General features: G+C 39.6%; 1 protein-coding gene across 1 annotated transcript in view; it reads right to left on the bottom strand.

The window, feature by feature from the left end:
* Positions 1-13820, bottom strand: part of btbd3b (BTB (POZ) domain containing 3b) — a 61182-nt gene extending 47362 nt beyond the window's left edge. Inside the window, exon 1 of the mRNA XM_028820443.2 lies at positions 13450-13820. The gene's annotated coding sequence lies outside the window, so the exon portion shown is untranslated. The remainder of the gene's footprint in view (positions 1-13449) is intronic.
* Positions 13821-21399: the final 7579 nt, after the last annotated feature.

Genomic DNA, 21399 nt, shown 5'->3' with positions numbered 1-21399 from the left:
ACTAAGGTCTGTTTGTAAGATAGTCCATGATCCATGCCACTAGATATGAATCTACTCCCATCTCTGTCAGCTTGTCACTAAGGAGCAGAGGTTGGATGGTGTTGAAGGCGCTAGAGAAGTCTTTGCCAGGTATTGACTGTCCTCTCACATTCTACATAGAAACACGATTGGTAGCTTCAACTGGGATAGCTAAAAGATTGGTGGAAATAGCACTGTAATTTTTTTAGACATACTGTATAAGAAAGGCACTATGAAATTTAGATTCAGATGGTTTCCTTACATTCAGCAGTTTTACACTCTTTTACAGTGATGCCGACATTTTCATAGCTAATTCCTCTCCTCAGCATGCATAAGTTCATATATTATATCTTACAATTCACTTCATGCTAAACAAAGACTAAATGACAAAGACATCCAGGTTAAGGTGGATTAGCAATGCATGTGTGGGTGTGTACACTCTGCGATGGGACGGTGTCCTGTCCAGGAATTGTTCCGATGTGCACCAGATACTTCCTGGGTCTGCTTTCCTCACCACTCTGGTCCAGAGAAGCAGACACAGAAGATAGAACGATGGACAGACCTTTGAAAAGGCTGTCAACCTTTAACATTCAGACAAAATTTGACAGTAATTCTCTACATTTGTCTCATTAAAAAAATGCATGAAACGGGTGTGACATGTTTTAGATGGTAAAGAATACAATGCATAGGCAAAAATGACAGTACACCCAGCAATTGTTATTCTGATTTGTCACAATGCCTATAGCAAAAGACCACAATTACAAAAATTAGTAACACCAAGTACAGAAATCTCAAAATTCAACAAAATAGGCTCCTTTTCATTTTTAAATAATCATCAGGCTGATGAAATCGTTGGTTTGTGAAGACAAAATTCTATTTTGTTTTAAAGCAAAAAAAGGTGTACTTTTTACTATTTTAACAATTATGTCCCTAAGTTGTTAAGGAATTAAGGAATTCAAGACCCTGAACAACCTAATTTTAAACCTTTTAAAACACTAAAATTACAAAGTTCTTTGCTGCATGTACCTTCATATTGTACTGTATGTTTGCAAAGCATCCAGAGAAGTAAAATTGTGCCTTCAATGTCTGAATCTGCAAAGAATTCACAGTCAGATGTTTTTCTCCAAAACTCATTTTAGACATGGGATCTAACTGTAAAAGGGTTAATAAGGTGTCACGACTGAAACAAGCCATACTGGATAGGCAGGTTGAGAAAATAAATGAACTGATGTCTCAACTTTCAAGTAGTCATACAAAATATAAACTTAATTACTGCGTAAGAAAGAAAAGGACTCTAATTCACAAACTGGTTTATGGTGAACTATCTATGAGGAATGCTTTGATGTTTCCATGGGCCGTAGGTTGAGAATATAAACATTAAACCATATGCAACATCATACAGATAAACATAAGTTCAATTAAATTGTCTTGAAACATGACTATTGCTAAGTTTTATGGTCACAAACTAGGCCCTTGGAACAAAGCTGTTCATTAATTTGCTACATTTATAAACAGGCTTTACTGCACTTTAATAAGAGCTGCCATCAGCATCATAAATTTAAGATTTTTATTTTTATAATACTCTTACCCAGATAGCACTTTCATTAGGCAACTGTGCAATAATTAGTCTACTACCCAGATGAGAGCCTATTAGAAGTTTAATATTATTCAACACAGGCAAGCACAGTTCTGATTCTTAAGGAAAAATTGCACTGATCTTCCGTCTCGAAGGAAGTACAGTGTAAATTATTGCTATGCTGCATTTACTGAGGAATATCTAATCTTACTTTGCTTCAAAAATAGTACAGTGAAAATAGGCTCAGTCAAAGGCAATATTTATTATTACTTCTAAAAATGTTCCCAGTGTACAACAAATCACATAACTGAAGTCATCAGTTAAGTGAAGGTTTGACTGCAATAAAACATGAACGTGCATTACAGAGAGAAAACATGCTTATGGATTATTTCTTGATAGTTCAATTACTCTAGTTCTTATCAGAAATAACTAGAGTAACAATACAAGGTTTTGTTTTTTTTCTTTAATGAAAACTCTTTTAAAACAAGATGGGCTATCACTGTGCCACAATGGAATGTCAGTAAAACATTCCCAAGTTATTCTATTAGATTTTTTTTTTTATATCAGCCTCTCTCATCAAAATAATGTTTCATATATTTCTCTATATCTCTATTATCTCTGGGCGGTATTCCGGTTCATACAAAAAACAGTTTTTTATTTTTGTTATGATATGGATTTTTCTTATACCGCAACACCGGTTTAAATAGCCTAAACAACGTTCGGAATGTGGCGCAGAGGGAATGTTTAAGGGGGGACCTTTTTCACTGCAGCACCGCTAAACACACATGCAACAGAGTACATGTGTGAGTGGAGGTATTGAACAGTGAAAATGGACAGAGAACATTCTGAAACTGAAGCTGTAGCAGAAAATAAAGTTGAACATGATGACACAGAAGAACTTTTGCAGAAAAAGGGAGCCGTGTCCGTTGTCTGGAGATACTTTGGTTTTAAAAGGGCGGATGTGGACCATTATGTTCAAATGTGTGAATACTGTTTCTATACTACTGGATAATAGTGCAAGCCAAGTTGTACTTGTTTTATTTTATTTTTTTTCCCCCAATACTGTGTAATGTACCAGGGTACTGTGTAATAGTGTGACGACATGTTGAATTTATTCTCGACATTTCCACTTTAATCTCAATGCTTATAACATGTTGACGTTATTCTCGTAATTTGTCATTAAAGTAGAACATTGTACAGTAAACTAAACATATTAAAATGAATAATTTACTTTACTAAATTTTCTCAAACCCGTCATAAGTTATGTAGCACATTAAATGCTTTGTGTTAAGTGTTCCCCAAGCCATGTTAATCACTATGTGCTTCTTAATCTGACTTCCTCTTGCACTAAGAGGAGGCGCAGACAGCGATCACCACACAGAATACATTAATTTCATAATATTCCTGCTCCATGAACATTTAGAATATTAAGATAAATACTTTATCATTTTCATGATGAAATGCATGTAAAGCATGTATTAATAATGTGGGAGCACAGTGGCGTGGAGGGTGCACTGCTGCGTCGCAGCAAGGGGGTCCCGGGTGTTCCCTGATTTGAATTGTTTTTCTGGTGGGTTTACTCGTCTCAGTTGGTTCAGTTTTTTTCAAAGTCATGTAGGATGTGGGGTTTTGTTATGCTATATTGACCCTGCTAGTGTATGTATTGCTTGTATTCACTCTGCAATGTGCTGGCGCCCTGTTCAGGATTTGCTCCTGCCTCGCACACAGTGCTTGCTGGGATGGGTGCAACCCTAAATGGATGGCATATTTAAACATGTATAACGAAGATTTTTTTAAAGTTCTGAACACTCCGTAGTCTAAGTTTATAACTAGTTTTAATTTCACAAAGACGTTTATCATGTGGTGATTGGTTAGGTGGAGAAAGAAAAAAGAAGGATAAGTACTGGGGGTTTGGTACGTAAGAGAGACGGAACACATGCAATAAAGAAAGCCCGCTCTGAAGAACATCCATTGAATTCTGTGTTCGTGTCTCTGACCACCAGATCACAAACCCAATACTTACACAATATTTAAGTTAAACCTTTGAGATACCCATTCAAATATCCAGTTTTTTGGAGCCTCATCACACCTGCCATAAAGTTCTCTACACTGAATGTACACCTGGGGACCACTTACTGCAAGGGAGCAGCACTACCATGCATGTTTAATACCTGTTTTAATGCATTTCATCATGAAAATTTATCTTAGCATTCTACATTTTCAGAGAGCAGGAATATCATGAAGTGAATGTATTCTGTGCGGCGATCGCTGCCTGCGCCTCCTCTTAGTGCAAGAGGAAGTCATTTTAAGAAGCACGAAGCGATTAACAACTGGGTTGGGGAACACAACACAAAGCATTTAATGTGCTACATTAACTTATGACGGGGTTTGAGAAAATCTAGTAAATTAAACATTGATTTTAGGATGAAGTTTAGTTTATTTTGTCATTAAAGTAGAATGTCGTAAACTATGAGAATAAAGTAGAAATGTCGACTTTAATCTCGATATAAGCATCGATATTAAACTGGAAATGTCAAAAATAGTTTTTTTTTTTCCTTCACCATGGCCCTAATACGCTTCCGTAGGGCTATACTACAAATAACATTATAAATGCAAGTTGCAGTTTTATTATTTATGTATATAGCTTAGCTTGAAGCAACGTTCATATTAAAGCAGTTTGCCTTAATGATGGTTCAGTTGGTAAAGATGTCATCACCAAGTTGCACTTGTTTTATTTTATTTTAAATTTGGTGAATACTGTGTAACGTACCTGAGCTTGAAGTCTTGGAAGTAACTGTATTACTGGAAGTTGCACTATTATTAATTTTAATATTATTTATAAGTTTAAATATTATGCAGTTTAATGATGGTAAAGTTGTTTAAAAAGTCATTTTAACGTGTCAGTGAACAGAGGTTATTAACATTAAAAAAGTGTAGTTGGTTTACAAAAAATATTTACTATTTATTCCTTTTCTAAGACATGTTCAGTGCAATACAACTTTTGACAAGCACCTCTGGATATTTTACTACTGTATGAAAATGTTAAAGACACATACAGTGCCACCCCACTGCCTGCACTTGGGAAAGCAGATCATAACCTGGTTCTGCTTCAGCCTCACTACAAACAGTGAGGGAGCTACCTACAACCACACGCTCATTCAGGAAGTGGTCCCCTGAGGCAGAGCAGGCTCAGAGACTGATTTGGAACTACAGACTGGGATATCCTGCAGGGATCATATAGTGAGAACATTTGAGGAGGTTGTTGACTGCACTACTGACTACATCAATTTCTGTATTGAATTGTAGTTCCAGTAAGAACAGTACACTGCTATACTAACAACAAGCCATGGATTACAAGTGACATCAAGGGCCTTTTGAACCAGAAGAAAAGGGCTTTTTAAAGTCGGTGATCAGCATGGGCTCAAGTACATGCAGAAGGAACTCCGAGTCCAGCTCAGGGCGGCGAAGGAGCAGTAGAGGAGAAAGCTGGAGCAGAAGTTGCAGAATAACAGCATGAAGGAAGTGTGCGATGGGATGAAGATCATCACTGGCTGCAGCTCGAAGCGGGGTGCCACCATCAAGAGTGACATGGAGAGAGCAAACCTGATGAACAACTTCTTTAACAGGTTTGACCACCCTAACCCACTCTCTCTCCTATGCTAGTATCAGTACTCCGAGGTGAGTTTCCCCCCACCCACAATTACAGCAGCCCAGGTAAGCAGAGAGCGGAGGAGACTTCGTGCCAGCAAAGCAGTGGGTCCAGATGGAGTATCGCCATGACTGCTGAAGGCCTGTGCGTTGCAGCTGGGGAGTCCTCTACAGCGCATCTTCAACCTGAGCCTGGAACAGGGGAGAGTCCCGAGGCTTTGGAAAACATCTTGCATCACCCCAGTCCAAAAGGTATCACGTCCTAGTGAGCTGAATGACTTCCGGCCTGTCGCTCTGACATCACATGTGATAAAGACCATGGAGCGGCTGCTGCTTCACCACCTGAGGCCACAGGTCTGCCACGCCCTCGACCCTAAGCAGTTCGCATACCAGAAGAAGGTGGGAGCGGAGGATGCCATCTTCTATATGTTACACCGATCCCTCTCCCACTTGGAGAGGCAGTGGTGCTGTAAGAATTATGTTTATGGACTTCTCTAGCGCCTTCAACACCATCCAACCTCTGCTCCTTAGGAACAACGTGACAGAGATGGGAGTAGATTCATACCTGGTGGCATGGATTGTGGACTATCTTACAGACAGACCTCAGTATGTGCATCTCTGGAACTGCAGGTCTGACATTGTGGTCAGCAACACAGGCGCGCTGCAGGGAAATGTACTTTCTCCAGTCCCGTTCAGCCTGTATACATCAGACTTCCAATACAACTCGGAGTCCTGCCACATGCAAAAGTTTGCTGACGACACTGCTATCGTGGGCTGCATCAGGAGTGGGCAGGAGGAGGAGTATAGGAACCTGATCAAGGACTTTTTTTAAATGGTGCGACTCAAAACACCTACACCTGAACACCAGCAAAACCAAAGAGTTGGTGGTGGGTTTTAGGAGGCCCAGGCCCCTCATGGATCCCGTGATCATCAGAGATGACTGTGTGCAGAGGGTGCAGACTTATAAATACAGTGCAGGTGGATGATAAATTGGACTGAACTGCCAATACTGATGCTCTGTGCAAGAGAGGACAGAGACGACTATACTTCCTTAGAAGGCTGGCATCCTTCAACATCTGCAATAAGATGCTGCATATGTTCTATCAGATGGTTGCGGCGAGTGCCCTCTTCTACACGGTGGTGTGCCGGGGTTGGCAGCATAAAGAAGGACGCCACACACCTGGACAAACTGGTGAGGAAGGCAGGCTCTATTGTAGGCATGGAGCTGGACAGTTTGACATCTGTGGCAGAGTAACAGGCACTGAGCAGGCTCCTGTCAATCATGGGGAATCCACTGCATCCACTAAACAGTATCATCTCCAAACAGAGGAGCAGCTTCAGCAACAGACTGCTGTCAATGTCCTGCTCCACTGACAGACTGAGGAGATCGTTCCTCCCCCACACTATGCAACTCTTCAATTCTACCTGGTAAACATTAACATTATAAAAAGTTATTGTCTGTTTTACCTGCATTGTTATCACTCTTTAATATTGTTTTTTTTTGTTTTTTTTTTAAATCAGTATGCTGCTGCTGGAGTATGTGAATTTCCCCTTGGGATTAATAAAGTATCTATCTATTTAAATGCCTCTTTGGATGGCTGAAAATATGTTGTCAAAATTTTAGTTTAAGTTGTTTGCAAACTTTGTTCAATAAAAAGGGCTCTACATTTTGACTGCATCTGTCATGCAATGTGATTCCTTCTCTTTATTAGTGCCACCCCCTTGAAAACTATCACTTTATGTGGCCATGCAAATCTGTATTAATACTTGTGTACACATTAAAATGTTTTTTTGTACAATGTACAATTCTCATTACAGTGGAATAGGTTATTCTTAGCCAGTAATTGCAGTGGAAAATGTGGTTAACATCCACTCATGCATTTTGAAAAATACCGTGATATAGAATTTTGGTCATACCGCCCAGTACTAATATCCATGCAAGCATAGTTGTTTAAATAAAATGGCATGAATATCAGGAGAGAAATTAAGAAACATTTCCACCGACATAAAATACCACTAAATCAACTTCTTTCGGCTGCTCCCGTTAGGGGTCGCCACAGCGGATAATCTTCTTCCACACCTTTCTATCCTCTGCATCCACTAAATCTACAAAACCTAAATATGCTAAACTGAAACACAAAAAATAAAAAAATAAAAGATAGCCCGTCTACCTGACTAAAAAGCCAAGTACTCTCATTGAGTTGATGCATCCATAACTGCAAATGCACATTGCTCCCTCCAACAATTCACTCGACTATTCAACCAACCTGGAGTATAAGCTTGGAAGAGGGAGTCAGCTCTAAAGGTAAATGGGATCACACTCCATTTCTTGTTACAACTATGCCAACCTTGCTGTCCCAGACATCAATTTCCAGACACGGCTCCTTCATACTACTATTTATTAGATAGAAGAGTCCTTCATTACCCATGTCACTTATGATTTAGGGATGCCCTGGCTTTTCAGTACTGTTGATTACAGTTTCCAGCATTCAGGTCTATCAATCAGTTTTACATAGTGTCTTTTATCAAGAATACCATGCTAAACCACAATAAAACTATGAAAGAACTTATCAGTGATGCCCCATACTGACTGGTTAAGTGGTCTGTCAGTAAACAATTTAAGAAAGTGACAAAGAGATAGAGTGGAGATGTGCAACTACATCCTGGCAGCTTCCATTCCAAAATACCTACTGTAAGAGCCAATCTTAGAAAGTTAATGTTTAATGTTAAATTCATATGTGTTTTCTTATTTTCAATAGAATTTTCTCATAGTTACTTATAATATGGTATAGCCCTTTACCCCCCTGCAAGTTAACACGAAATAGAACTTTCTTAGCTATACCTGTAAAACAGATTGTAAATTAAGACTGTTTCCTAATTGTCTTAACTGCTAGCATGGACTGTTAGATATGTTGGCAAATAAGATATGGCATACAGTTTTCTGACTGTGCTTAACAATTGTATGACCAAACTTAGACAAACAAAACAAGAGATATAAACCTTAAACAGAACTTTCTTAAATATCAATTTTTTCTCCGTTTTTGTGTGAATTGTTTTGCCTTGATTTTTTACTAAAACCTTCAAAATGAAGATATTTGGTCTGTGGAATTATGTGAACATGTGTCACACTATTGCCAAAAGCATACTATGAAGCAAACTAATAGCTGCACAACTTTGGTCATTTGGGACAAACACAGCTACACCTACTCTGTTGCACTTGCAATATAAAATATAAATACTTTTTTAATTTCCAAAAGTAAATTGTTGTGTGTATGCTGAAGAACTGACACCAAATATATGGCAAGCTCCTAAATTGAACATTATGCTACCGAGACTGTTTCTATCACCAAATAACAAAAGCAGTACTGAAAATGAAAGAATGGAATGGAGAAATCCTACTCAGGATTGCGGTGCTGCCTTTCAGGAACTTCCCACTATATAAAGCTCTCCATATTTCAGTATTTAAATGATCTCTGTTCATCTTCTACTGTGTTATACAGTATTCTATTAGCAATATTTCATTTTCAACTTTGTAAAATGTTTTGCCATAGCATACACTATACATGGCTCTACACAAAAAATATTAAAGTAAATAAACACTGACAGATCGGAATCCATGCACTGTGTTGCAGTATACATTCCAAACATTATACTTTATTCTGAACCACAAAATCAAAAGTCAGGGTATGATTCTTTGTTATTCTTATGTATAATGATAAAGTCTTACCAAAAAGGCAGCATACCACAGATTTCAAAATCTCACTTGTGTGCCTGTATACTAGTGCTGGGCGGTATACCGGTTCATACCGAAAACCGTTTTTTATTTTTCTTATGATATGGATTTTTCTTATACCGCAACACCGGTTTAAATTGCCTAAACGACATTCGGAACATGGTGCAGCGGGAAACTGTTCAAGTGGGCCTTTTTCACTGCTACACCGCTAAACACAGATTTGTTGCACTAGGGCTCTTTTTCACTGCTACACCACCAAATAGTGGACGGTAGCATAGGTATGCCGCACGGTGAAAATGGACAGAGAGCATTCCGAAACTGAACTAAAAGTTGAACATGATGAACAGAAGAACTTTTGCCGAAAAAAAGGAGTCACGTCCGTCGCCTGGAGATACTTTAGTTTTAAAAGGTCAGATGTGTAAATACTGTTTCTGTACTACTGGATAATACTGCAAGCCAAGTTGTACTTGTTTCTGTACTTGCTAGTGTATGTTTTGCTTGTATTCATCCTGTGCTGGCGACTCGTTCAGAAATGGGCGCAACTCTGAATGGATGGCATAATTAAACATGTATAACGAAGATATTTTTAAAGTTCTGAACACTCCGTCGGCTAAGTTAATAACTAGTTTTAATTTCACAAAGACGTTTATCGTGTGGCGATTGGTAATGTGGAGAAAGAAAAAGGAAAGATAGGAACTGGGGTTTTGGTAGAGAGCAGGAATATCATGAAGTGAATGGATTCTGTGCGGTGATTGCTGCAGGCGCCTGCTCTTAGTGCGGAGGAAGTCAGTTTAAGAAGCGTAGTGATTAACGACTGGTTCGGGGAACACTTAACCCAAAGTATCTGATGTGCTACATTAACTTGTGACGGGGTTTGAGAAAATCTAGTAAATTAAACATTGATTTTTAGGATGAAGTTAAGTTTACAACATTCTACTTTAATTATAAAATAAACTATGAGAATAAAGTGGAAATGTCAACTTTAATCTTGACATAGTCAACATGTCGAATTTATTCTCGACATAGAGTTTGTTTTTTTCTTCCGTGTCCATATTTTTTTTTCTTCACAGTGGCCCTAATGCGCTTCCATAGGGCTATACCACAAACAGCATTATAAATGCAAGTTGCAGTTTTTATTATTTATGTATATAGCTTAGCTTGAAGCAAGGTCCATATTAATGCAGTTTGCCTAAATGATGGTACAGTTGGTAAGATGTCATCACCAAGTTGCACTTGTTTTATTTTATTTTAAATTTGGTGAATACTGTGTAATGCACCTGGGCTTGAAGCTTTGAAGTAATGGTGCAACTATCAGTAATACTATTATGTATTTTATTGTTATTATTTATTAGTTTAAATATTATGCAGTTTAATGATGGTAAAATTGTTTAAAAAGTCACTTGAACGTGTCAGTGGACAGAGATTGTTAACATTAACAGAAAGTGTAGTTGGTTTACAAAAAATATTTACTATTTATTCCTTTTCTAAGACATGTTCAGTGCAATCCAACTTTTGACAAACACCTCTGGATATTTTACTAAGTCTAAATGCCTCTTTGGATGGTTGAAAATATGTTGTCAAAATCATAGTTTAAGCTTTTGCAAAATTTGTTCAATTAAAGGTTCTATATTTTGACTGCATCTGTCATGCAATGTGATTCCTTCTCTTTAGTGCCACCCCCTTGAAAACTATCACTTTATGGGGCCATGCAAACCTGGATTAATACTTGTGTGCACATTAAAACGTCTTTTTGTACGATGTACAATTCTCATAACAGTCTAATAGGTTATTCTTAGCCAGTCTACTGCAGTAATTGCAGTGGAAAATGTGGTTAACATCCACTTATGCATGGGGAAAAAAAATACCGTCTAATACCGTGAAACCAGCAGAATTTAGAAAAATACCGTGATATAGAATTTTGGTCATACCGCCCACCTCTACTGTATACCAAGAGGTCTTTCCTTGTATTCAACCAGTGTTAGCTTGTGTTGCTTTGCATACCATTCTTGTATGCTGTGTACACAGATTTAGGATTGGAGTTGCCAGAGAACAGTACTATAACACAAAAAATTATGAATAATATAAATGTTTTCTACTATATGGTTGAATATGTATATAAGATATAGTGGGCTCTACAGTATATCTCAGGCATGCAGCAGCATAAGAAGATTAGCAGGAAACTTGCTACATAACTGGAGAGTTGTGAGTGTTCCATTCCATAGCTTCCTTTCATCACTACTGCCAAGACTGGCTTGAAAAACAGCAGGGTGGTTGACCATTTGATAGCCCAGGTATCCATTTTCACTGCTGGCTCACTCCATTTCAGAGATGCTGGGGAAGGTGCAAATATAAATACTTGAAAAAACCTAACCTCCTTTATTCATTTATTCATTCATTGCATGTGTAGTCAGAACCTATACTGGCAGCATCAGGGGAAGGATACAGGCCATCTCTGAACAGAGCACACTTTCTCACACCAAGACAATTCAGTGTCACCAATCAACCTAACCTGCATACCTTAAAATGTACGCGGAAATAAAAAGTAAGCTAAAGGACTCACTGGAGTGACTTTTTGACTTGAAGACCCACCTTTCCCCATAACTCATTGGTTAAGGGTCCTGCCTTCAATTCAAATTGAAGAACAGGACTCTTGACCAATCAATGATGTGGAGAGTCAGGTCTTCAAGTTTCTTGTTTATTCCAGAGAAAAGCCAAGCAAAATGACACCTTTTATTGGCTAACTAGAAAGATTACAATATGCAAGCTTTCGAGGCAACTCAGGCCCCTTCTTCAGGCAAGATGTAATCATTGTTTATTCCAGAAATAACTATTTAACATTATTTTAGCATTAAAGGAATCGTTTTGGGCAAGCAACAGGAAAGCAAACATATGGAATAAACTGCACAGCTAACATTTTTTTTTTTTTTTTTTTTTTTTTTAACATGGTTGTTTTGCCCTTGCCATTGTACAAGCATTGGCCACTATTGATTTCTGTTATGTCATAAAACTTCTCTCTCCATTCTTCATGAAAACACACTACAAAGTATATGGGGTGAATAACATATTGGAGTATTCCTTTAACATGACTGAAATTCATTTTGAGATATTTCATAATCATTATCTGTAAAATGTGCTATATTTCAACAGAAATTAAGATACCTTAAAACGTACAGGAACCTGTTTGGACATTTCCGGATCTTTAATTGGAATATCTATACCTGAAAATGACATTCACATATCCATCCATTTTCCAACCCACTGAATCCAAACACAGGGTTACGGGGGTCTGCTGGAGCCAATCCCAGTCAACACAGGGCGCAAGGCAGGGAGCCAACCCACCACAGGACACACACACACACACACCAAGCACACACTAGGGCCAATTTAGAATCACCAATCGACCTAACCTGCATTTCTTAGCTTTAAAAAAAAAAAACTTTTTTAAAGATTTCTTAAAGTGCACTTCAGATATGTTAAAATAAGAGAGAACTTGGGATTTTCTTTTTAATTATCACAACTGAAAGAGAGTGCCATATTAAAATATCAGGAAATAAACTTAAAGACATCAGAAAATACATTTAGGGAACACACAGGTATGTCATTTGCGAATCAAAGAAGATACCCGAAATACGTTTTAAGACACTGACAACATTTTGAGATATCTGAAATGCATTTCCAGGCACCTTAACATAATGTTTTGTGCAATACGATACCTCAAACGCATTTCAAGGTATCTTAACAGGACAGGAAATCCTACAGAAAACATAGGAAATTCTACAGGAAGTCATTTGTGATATCTTGAATTACAGTTCGAACATCGCAAAATGCACTGTTAAGATTTTTTCATATGCTGATATGAACGTATTATCAGATATGTATGATTTAAAACGTTTTAAAAATGTACTTTTACAGGATTCCAAGTGTTAATTCGCCCCGTCATCGAAAAGCACTGAAATCGTTGCAAGACCGATTTTTGATAAAAGCCCCAATGCGATTTTGCATAATGAAAAGTTGAGATACTTGGCACGGTGGGAAGGTGAAGGTGCGACTGAAGAAAAGGAGGGTAGCCTTCGATCCCCACACTCGCTGCGAATTACGCAGTCTTCCTAGACCCTGATGAAGGTAGGAGCCCAGTGTAAATACGCCTTAAATACGAAGCCAGCGGCGCTTCTCCGCGACGCTACGCCTGCCCGAACACCCATCAACCGCCCGAATAAACTGCAGAAACAAAGCATTTTAAAACACAAATATATACTATTTAGAAACTAGGAGGGGAGGGGTGTTGCAGCTGGGGGCCCGTAGCTCGCTCCGCGCAGGCACCAGACGTTATCCGCCACAGAGCACCGGATTCGGTCGCCATACCCCCGCGTCACTGAGCGGCGCCAGCACAATGGCACTCTAAGCCTCACAAGATATAAGCAGCGCAAAAACAAAAAGAGAAAGAGAAAACGAGAGAAATGAAAAGGCAGCTTACCGCGTCTAGTCCAGCAACAGCGGATGGGAGATAAGAGGGTAGCGTTTATGTCCAAGGCCACTCAATCTCGGCGCTTACTGATTTAAAATTCCAAACACAAATAAAAACACTCGACACTGGGGCGCCTACATGGCCGCCGAGTGCACGCGAAGAACAATCCTGCTCCGCGGCCACGAATGTCTTCCAGTAAGTCAGGGTGTCCCTTTTGTTCCCCTTGTTTTGAAACTGCTCTTGGCGAAGTTTTCAGTCTGGGCGTCCTGTACAACTTCCCCGTCGCTTCCCATCCCCGCCCCTTTGTGGAAGAGTTCGAGGGGAGCGCACAGCGAGGCTGACGGGATATGCAGGAAGACTACGTAACGCGTCGTGTCTGCACGTACAAAGTGAGCGAAAGCAAAGGCAGATCTCCTCAAATGTAAAGCTCTTAATTTATTAAAAGAGTGCATTTTCTTTACGATCCGGTGACGTAAATCCACATCTTAAACAGATGACAATAGGAAACTGCAGTGTTTTACAAGCTGTACGATCACCTGTGCTGTTGGTCATCTGTTTTATTTTTGAATTCTTTATTTTTCCCATTAGATGACTGACCTGGGAGCTCTATAGGGAAGTTTGGAACTAGACTTGAGTGGGATGCCATGCTAGTTAATCACAGAGCGTACTCGCAGACAACACAAATGAGAGCCGCAATTCAACTTCACATAAATAATTTTGTAATCAAAAGAAAAGACACACACATAGGTACGTCATAATGTTTAAACTTGTAATTACTGCGCCCAAGGGTGAAAATAGGGTAAATGGAGTACTACTGGCAGGTACAGTACAGGTGCTGGTCATAAAATTAGAATATCATGACAAAGTTGATTTATTTCAGTAATTCCATTCAAAAAGTGAAGCTTGTATATTAGATTCATTCATTACACACAGACTGATATATTTCAAATGTTTATTTCTTTTAATGGTGATGATTATAACTGACAACTAATGAAAGTCCCAAATTCAGTATCTTGGAAAATTAGAATATTGCGAAATGGTTCAATATTGAAGACACCTGGTGCCACACTCTAATCAGCTAATTAACTCAAAACACCTGCAAAAGTCTTTAAATGGTCTCTCAGTCTAGTTCTGTAGGCTACACAATCATGGGGAAGACTGCTGACTTGACAGTTGTCCAAAAGACGACCATTGACACCTTGCACAAGGAGGGCAAGACACAAAAGGTAATTGCTAAAGAGGCTGGCTGTTCACAGAGCTCTGTGTCCAAGCACATTAATAGAGAGGCGAAGGGAAGGACAAGATGTGGTAGAAAAAAAGTGTACAAGCAATAGGGATAACCGCACCCTGGAGAGGATTGTGAAACAAAACCCATTCAAAAATGTGGGGGAGATTCACAAAGAGTGGACTGCAGCTGGAGTCAGTGCTTCATGAACCACCACGCACAGACGTATGCAAGACATGGGTTTCAGCTGTCGCATTCCTTGTGTCAAGCCATTCTTGAACAAGAGACAGCGTCAGAAGCGTCTCGCCTTTGGACTGCTGCTGAGTGGTCCAAAGTTATGTTCTCTGATGAAAGTAAATATTGCATTTCCTTTGGAAATCAAGGTCTCAGAGTCTGGAGGAAGAGAGGAGAGGCACAGAATCCACGCTGCGTGAGGTCCAGTGTAAAGTTTCCACAGTCAGTGATGGTTTGGGGTGCCATGTCATCTGCTGGTGTTGGTCCATTGTGTTTTCTGAGGTCCAAGGTCAATGCAGCCGTCTACCAGGAAGTTTTAGAGCACTTCATGCTTCCTGCTGCTGACGAACTTTATGGAGATGCAGATTTCATTTTCCAACAGGACCTGGCACCTGCACACAGTGACAAAGCTTCCAGTACCTGGTTTAAGGACCATGGTATCCCTGTTCTTGATTGGCCAGCAAACTCGCCTGACCTTAACCCCATAGATATTGTGAAGAGGAAGATGCAATATGCCAGACCCAACAATTCAGAAGAGCTGAAGGCCACTATCAGAGCAACATGGGCTCTCATAACACCTGAGCAGTGCCACAGACTGATCGACTCCATGCCACACCACATTGCTGCAGTAATCCAGGCCAAAGGAGCCCCAACTAAATATTGAGTGCTGTACATGCTCATACTTTTCATGTTCATACCTTTCAGTTGGCCAACATTTCTAAAAATCCTTTTTTTGCATTGGTCTTAATTGATATTCTAATTTTCCGAGATACTGAATTTGGGACTTTCATTAGTTGTCAGTTATAATCATCAACATTAAAAGAAATAAACATTTGAAATACATCAGTCTGTGTGTAATGAATGATTCTAATATACAAGTTTCACTTTTTGAATGGAATTACTGAAATAAATCAATTTTGTCATGATATTCTAATTTTATGACCAGCACCTGTATCCATCCATCCATTTTCCAACACGCTGAATCCGAACACAGGGTCACAGGGGTCTGCTGGAGCCAATCCCAGCCAACACAGGGCACAAGGCAGGGACCAATCCTGGGCAGGGTGCCAACCCACCGCAGGACACACACAAACACACCCACACACCAAGCACACACCAGGGCCAATTTAGAATCACCAATCCACCTAACCTGCATGTCTTTGGAATGTGGGAGGAAACCGGAGCACCCGGAGGAAACCCACGCAGACACGGGGAGAACATGCAAACTCCACGCAGGAGGACCCGGGAATCGAACCCAGGTCCCCAGATCTCCCAACTGCGAGGCAGCAGCGCTACCCACTGCGCCACCGTGCCGCCCCAGCACCTGTATATCAATCAAAATCCTCCTATCATCAATTCGGCTCCCATTTTGAAAATTTTCCCTCCAAAGTAATTTCCATGCATTAACCTCCTTAGCTTTATGTTCACCCCCAGAAAACATGTAAATACCTAAATGTCAGCATAATCATAGTAGTAAAAATATGTCACTGCTGTTAATGATGCAGATTTACATGCTTTGTATGATATGATGTTGATGTTGAAAGATTTTTTTATATTTTTTTCTGTTGCTTGCACATGAAAGGTGTAGGTGACATAGTGGATGGACCAGGAAGGAGAGTGGTCCATTACCCAGACCAGAGTGATCTGGATGTACAGACATCCTGGCCAGGTTCATTTATGGTACCTGTCCTGGCCAGGAAGATATAATTGAAGGACAGGGAAGGACGTTTCCTTGGGTTCATATAATTCCTCAATATGCCAGGTGGCAGCATCACTCTGGTGAAGCTCTCATTTGTACATCCAGAGGGCATCTTGGGAGTTGCAATTCTGATGGACAGCCTGGATAGATTACTTGGGTGCTGCCAGAAGGAGCTGTGGGGAGAGATCTCCTATACTTTAAGGAAGTTCTGTCTGACCCAGAAGTGATTCCTGGTTGTAATCGTGTGAAACCTGAAGTACTCCTGGGTCTGGCATTAAACAAGCCTCTTCATCCAGGTCGGAGTCGGGCGGAAGGAGACGACACTCACCTAGAGGAGCAGAAAGAAAGGGAAAGAACTGAACATTACTTGTATTTGTGTTATTGTGACTGTGCCTACTGGAGAAGGTACTGTCTTATCAATAAAATAACTTTTTATTTGAACTTGCAATAATGTCTATTATTTAGAGCTCAGTTTGCACCCCCTTATAGTCACGTAGGGTAGAATGTCAGTGCCAGACCTGCACAATTAACCCCACCCATTGTATTATTGTAGCCTACCACAGCCTAAGGTGTAATGATTTCCACATTTCCTCCGACACGAGCATTGACAGTTTCTGCATTATGAACAGTGCTTAGGAGTCAGTCATCTCCCTTGCTTCATTCACGCAACTGAAGTCACCAGCCATATTAGGGTGGTTTGGTCGTACAGTCTCATATGCATAAGTCTTCCTTTGAAGTATAATCTCAAGCCGTTTAGGTGAGGTATATGAACTGTCCATTGTTATACAGTAACCTTAGTCAAGAATCAGGTCCACCATTGAGAGCACAGATGATGTAGTGACAACGTATTGACTGTGCTTGCCAACCTACTTAGTCCCTCTACCGGTATGAAATATCGAGTTCCAGATGTATCCAATGCTTGCTTCACACAGCATGTAGAACTTGATACCGAACTGTACCACTTTGGATGCAATGTACTATGTCTATAACAGCCTTCCCTTGTAACCCATGAGACTTTTATCAATACTGCACTTATCTCACGATCGGGAACACACACCTTCTGCATATGTTTAATCACCTGATACACTTTCCACAGTTTGTACAGTTTCAGTTTTCACGCCACTGAGTAAACTCAACAACAGGTTTGTGGTTGCCATCCTTATCTTGTAGAAGGCTCACAATGACAGTGCTGTCTGTGAATTTCAGGATATGCCTGTCTTTGTGTGATCTCCTGGAGCCATTTGTGTCTGTGTGTGTGTGTGCCTGTGTTTGTTCAAACTGCAATAGACTGGCTCCTCATCCAGGTGTTGTTCCTGCTTTGCATACAATGGTTGCTGAGATAAACTCCAGCTGCCCTGCAATTCTGCAGCCTAAAAACTCAGACTGAAAGATTCTGTAGGAGCTTCAACCCATATGCCACCAGATTGTTAAACAAACACCATAAACAGATTTTTTTTATTGCCATCATTGTACAGTAGGGAGATAGATAGATAGATAGATAGATAGATAGATAGATAGATAGATAGATAGATAGATAGATAGATAGATAGATAGATAGATAGATAGATAGATAGATAGATAGATAGATAGATAGATAGATAGATAGATAGATAGATAGATAGATATAGATTGTTTTGCTGATGGTAAGATGTAGGCAATTCTTTCTGCACCAAGAAACAAGGTTCTTCCCTTGATTCCTCTCCTCTGTCTCATCCCCTTATCAATACACCCCATAAGTGCAAAATCATCTGAGAATCTTTGCAAGCTACATGACCTGCTGTTATATTTATAATCTGAGGTGTACAGAGTGAAGAGAAAAGGAGACAGAACTGTTCCCTGTGGTGCTCTAGTGTTGCTCACATTTGTAGCAGAGACACAGTCCTTGAGTCTCACAAACTGCAGTCTGACCAACAGTAGTCCATTACCCAGGACACCACAGGCTCATCGACCTGCAAATCTAACAGAGATGGCTGGATAGTACTGAATGGACAGAAGAAATCAAAAAATGTAATCCTTACAGTGCTGCCAGCTTTGTCCATGTAAGAAGAAGCTTTGTGAAGTAGATAGATAATTGCCCCCTCCACTCTTTGTGCAATAGGGAAACTTAAGTGGGTCCGAGTGGTCTACCAAAAGAGGACTCATATAGTCCAGGACCAATCTCTCATAGGTCTACATGATGTGCAACTGGTCTGTAGTCATTAGGTGAAGACGCTCCTGCCTTCTTTGGAAAAGGAAAAATGCAGGATGTTTTTCACAGTAGCACAGCACTTTCTGGAGTCTTAGTTGCAGACGGAACCGGTGACAGAGGACACCACAAAGTTTTTCAACACGGTATTAGATTTTGCTACCATTTCTGTGTTGTATTGGCATCAGGAAAGGCATCCAGCCATAAAATCATACCAAAACCTTTACTCGAGAAGTCTAGTAAAAAAAAAAATAGTGACCCCCTTATAAAAATGGGAATAGCAATGAAAGAAGAAGAAGAAGTTATGTTGTGTTTCCTGGTATTATGTTAGTATTAACTTTTTTTCCTTTGCGCAGTGTCTAGGATATGCTAGAAAAAAGAAAACATTTCATTGCATCATATACTCCTGTATGATTTTACATGTGACCAAAAAAAAACTATTTCAAACTCTTACTAATCTGTTGATGAGATTCTTCAGGCCTTGTAGGATCCAGCTACTCACATGCATTGAGGTTAGTCATGTTAGTAAGGTCTAAGCTTGTTTTATGTGCAAGACTCACAATTCAGGGAGACAGGAACACTGACAGGAGTTTTGATGTGATTTGTTTGGTTATGCGAGAGGGTTTTGTTCACAGTTAGAAATGCTGATGATGCAGTGTCTGCCACAGTATTATTCTGCAGTGTTGCATTGTGCTTTATCACAATAGGGCTGCTGAAGCACTTTTTTCTGCTTTTGCTGAATGGTGTCTCTTAAATGTTATTGCATGCATGTTGCTTTAGTTTCAGACATTCTATGAAACATTTAAACATAAAAAATAGACATTTAAAGTAAGAAATAATAGATACAACCTGAAAAGCAAACAAACCATAACAGCAGTATTTTTATGAAAAGGTACAGTTATGATGTATTTAAATAACAAAAAATGAAAACAGAGTAAATGTGGCTGTAACTGCTTTTGACGATGTTTTCCAAATGGTTCAAAAGAGTTCAAATGCAGCTACCAGATAGACATTCCAGCACTAGTACAACTTGTGGAGTGGTGGCTCTGAGGCTAGAGATCTGCACTGGCAATCGGAAGGTTGCCGGTTTGAATCCCGTAAATGCCAATAGGGACAAGGCCCTTAACCTGCAATTGCTGAGCGCTTTGAGTAGTGAGAAAAGCACTATATAAATGCAAAAAATTATTAATTATTTCAAAAAATACTCCACAGTCCAAGTGTCTTTGTTTTCAAGGATTTTAGTGAAATTCAAAGTAAACATTTCACACAAAAAATAGAGAAAATAATACATACAAAAATAAAGGAAAAAGGGGGAACTTATGATGATCTGCTTAAATACGAGGGACATTCAAAAAGTTTCCACATTTTTTTAAACTCTATTTATTAATAATTTCAAAAACAAATTACATAATTTTTCTACATAGTCTCCTTCGTTTGAGAACTCCAGTGTTTTATACATTCTTTAAGTCTTCCAATATTGTGCAACACTCAACAACCATGGGCTCTTCTTAGCAAAGAACCAAGGATCAGAAAATTAAACAACTGAGGGGAATACTACAAATAAGATATCAAAGAGCTTCCAGCTAGCAATTTCCATTGTCCAAAATGTCATTAAGAAATTGCAGTTAATGTGAACCATAGAGGTCAGAGCAAAATATGGAATACCGAAGGCCAAAAGATATGGAAGACAGATAGAGCAGCTCATAATCTGTGCAGCAAGGCAAAGGATAACCCCCATATGACTGTAGGGGACCTGCAGGGAGGCTTAGCTAGGAAAGGAGTGATGGTACACTGCTCTACTTTGCAACATGACTTACACAGACATGGTCTTCATGGAGGAGCCATCAGAAAGAAACCGTATGTGTAATCTCATCACAAAACACAACATCTTAAGTATGCAAAGCAACATGTGCATAAGACAGAGGCGTTTTCGAAAAAAATGTTATGGACAAAAGACATTCAATTCAAATTCTTTGGTCAAAACCACAAATGGTTTGTTTGGAGAAAGCAGGAGCAGCACTTGAAAATAACTACACCTTGCCTCCTGATAACTATGAGGGCGATCTGTTATGCTTGAGGGTTTTGTGACAACCAGTGGCACAGGAAACATTGTGCTAGCGGAAGAATGGATCCCATTCAAAAGCAAACAATCCTCAAAGAGAATGTCAGACAGTCAGTTAGGAAACTAAAGCTGAAAAAAGGACAGCTTCTACAATGATACAATGATCCAAAACACGTTTCAAAATCAACAATGAAATAGTGTTGGATCAGTACTAAAATGTTGACTTTGGTATTTATACCAGCCTTCATACCTCATGCTGAAGTGCTTCCTAAAGCAAATAATGGATAACTGATAACTCCAAAGCTCCCTGGTGCGCCACACAATTACTTGCCTCTCAGGTGCTTGATAGCCATAAAGTCCAGACTGCATCTTGGGGGGGGTGGGGGGATGGCAGTGCATTGGGAGTGAGGGACATGAAGTCCAGATCATGTCAAAGCATGCAGTTTCATTTCATAATGTTACAAAATAGATGTTTTTCCCCAAACTTAAGTGGCGAGAGAAGGAGAGGACAGCTGACATTTGCTGCTGATACCGAACATCCAGAAATGCTTGTA

Source organism: Erpetoichthys calabaricus, chromosome 15, assembly GCF_900747795.2.
Source record: "Erpetoichthys calabaricus chromosome 15, fErpCal1.3, whole genome shotgun sequence".
NCBI lineage: Eukaryota > Metazoa > Chordata > Cladistia > Polypteriformes > Polypteridae > Erpetoichthys > Erpetoichthys calabaricus.
This window is presented reverse-complemented; position numbering and strand designations above follow the sequence as displayed.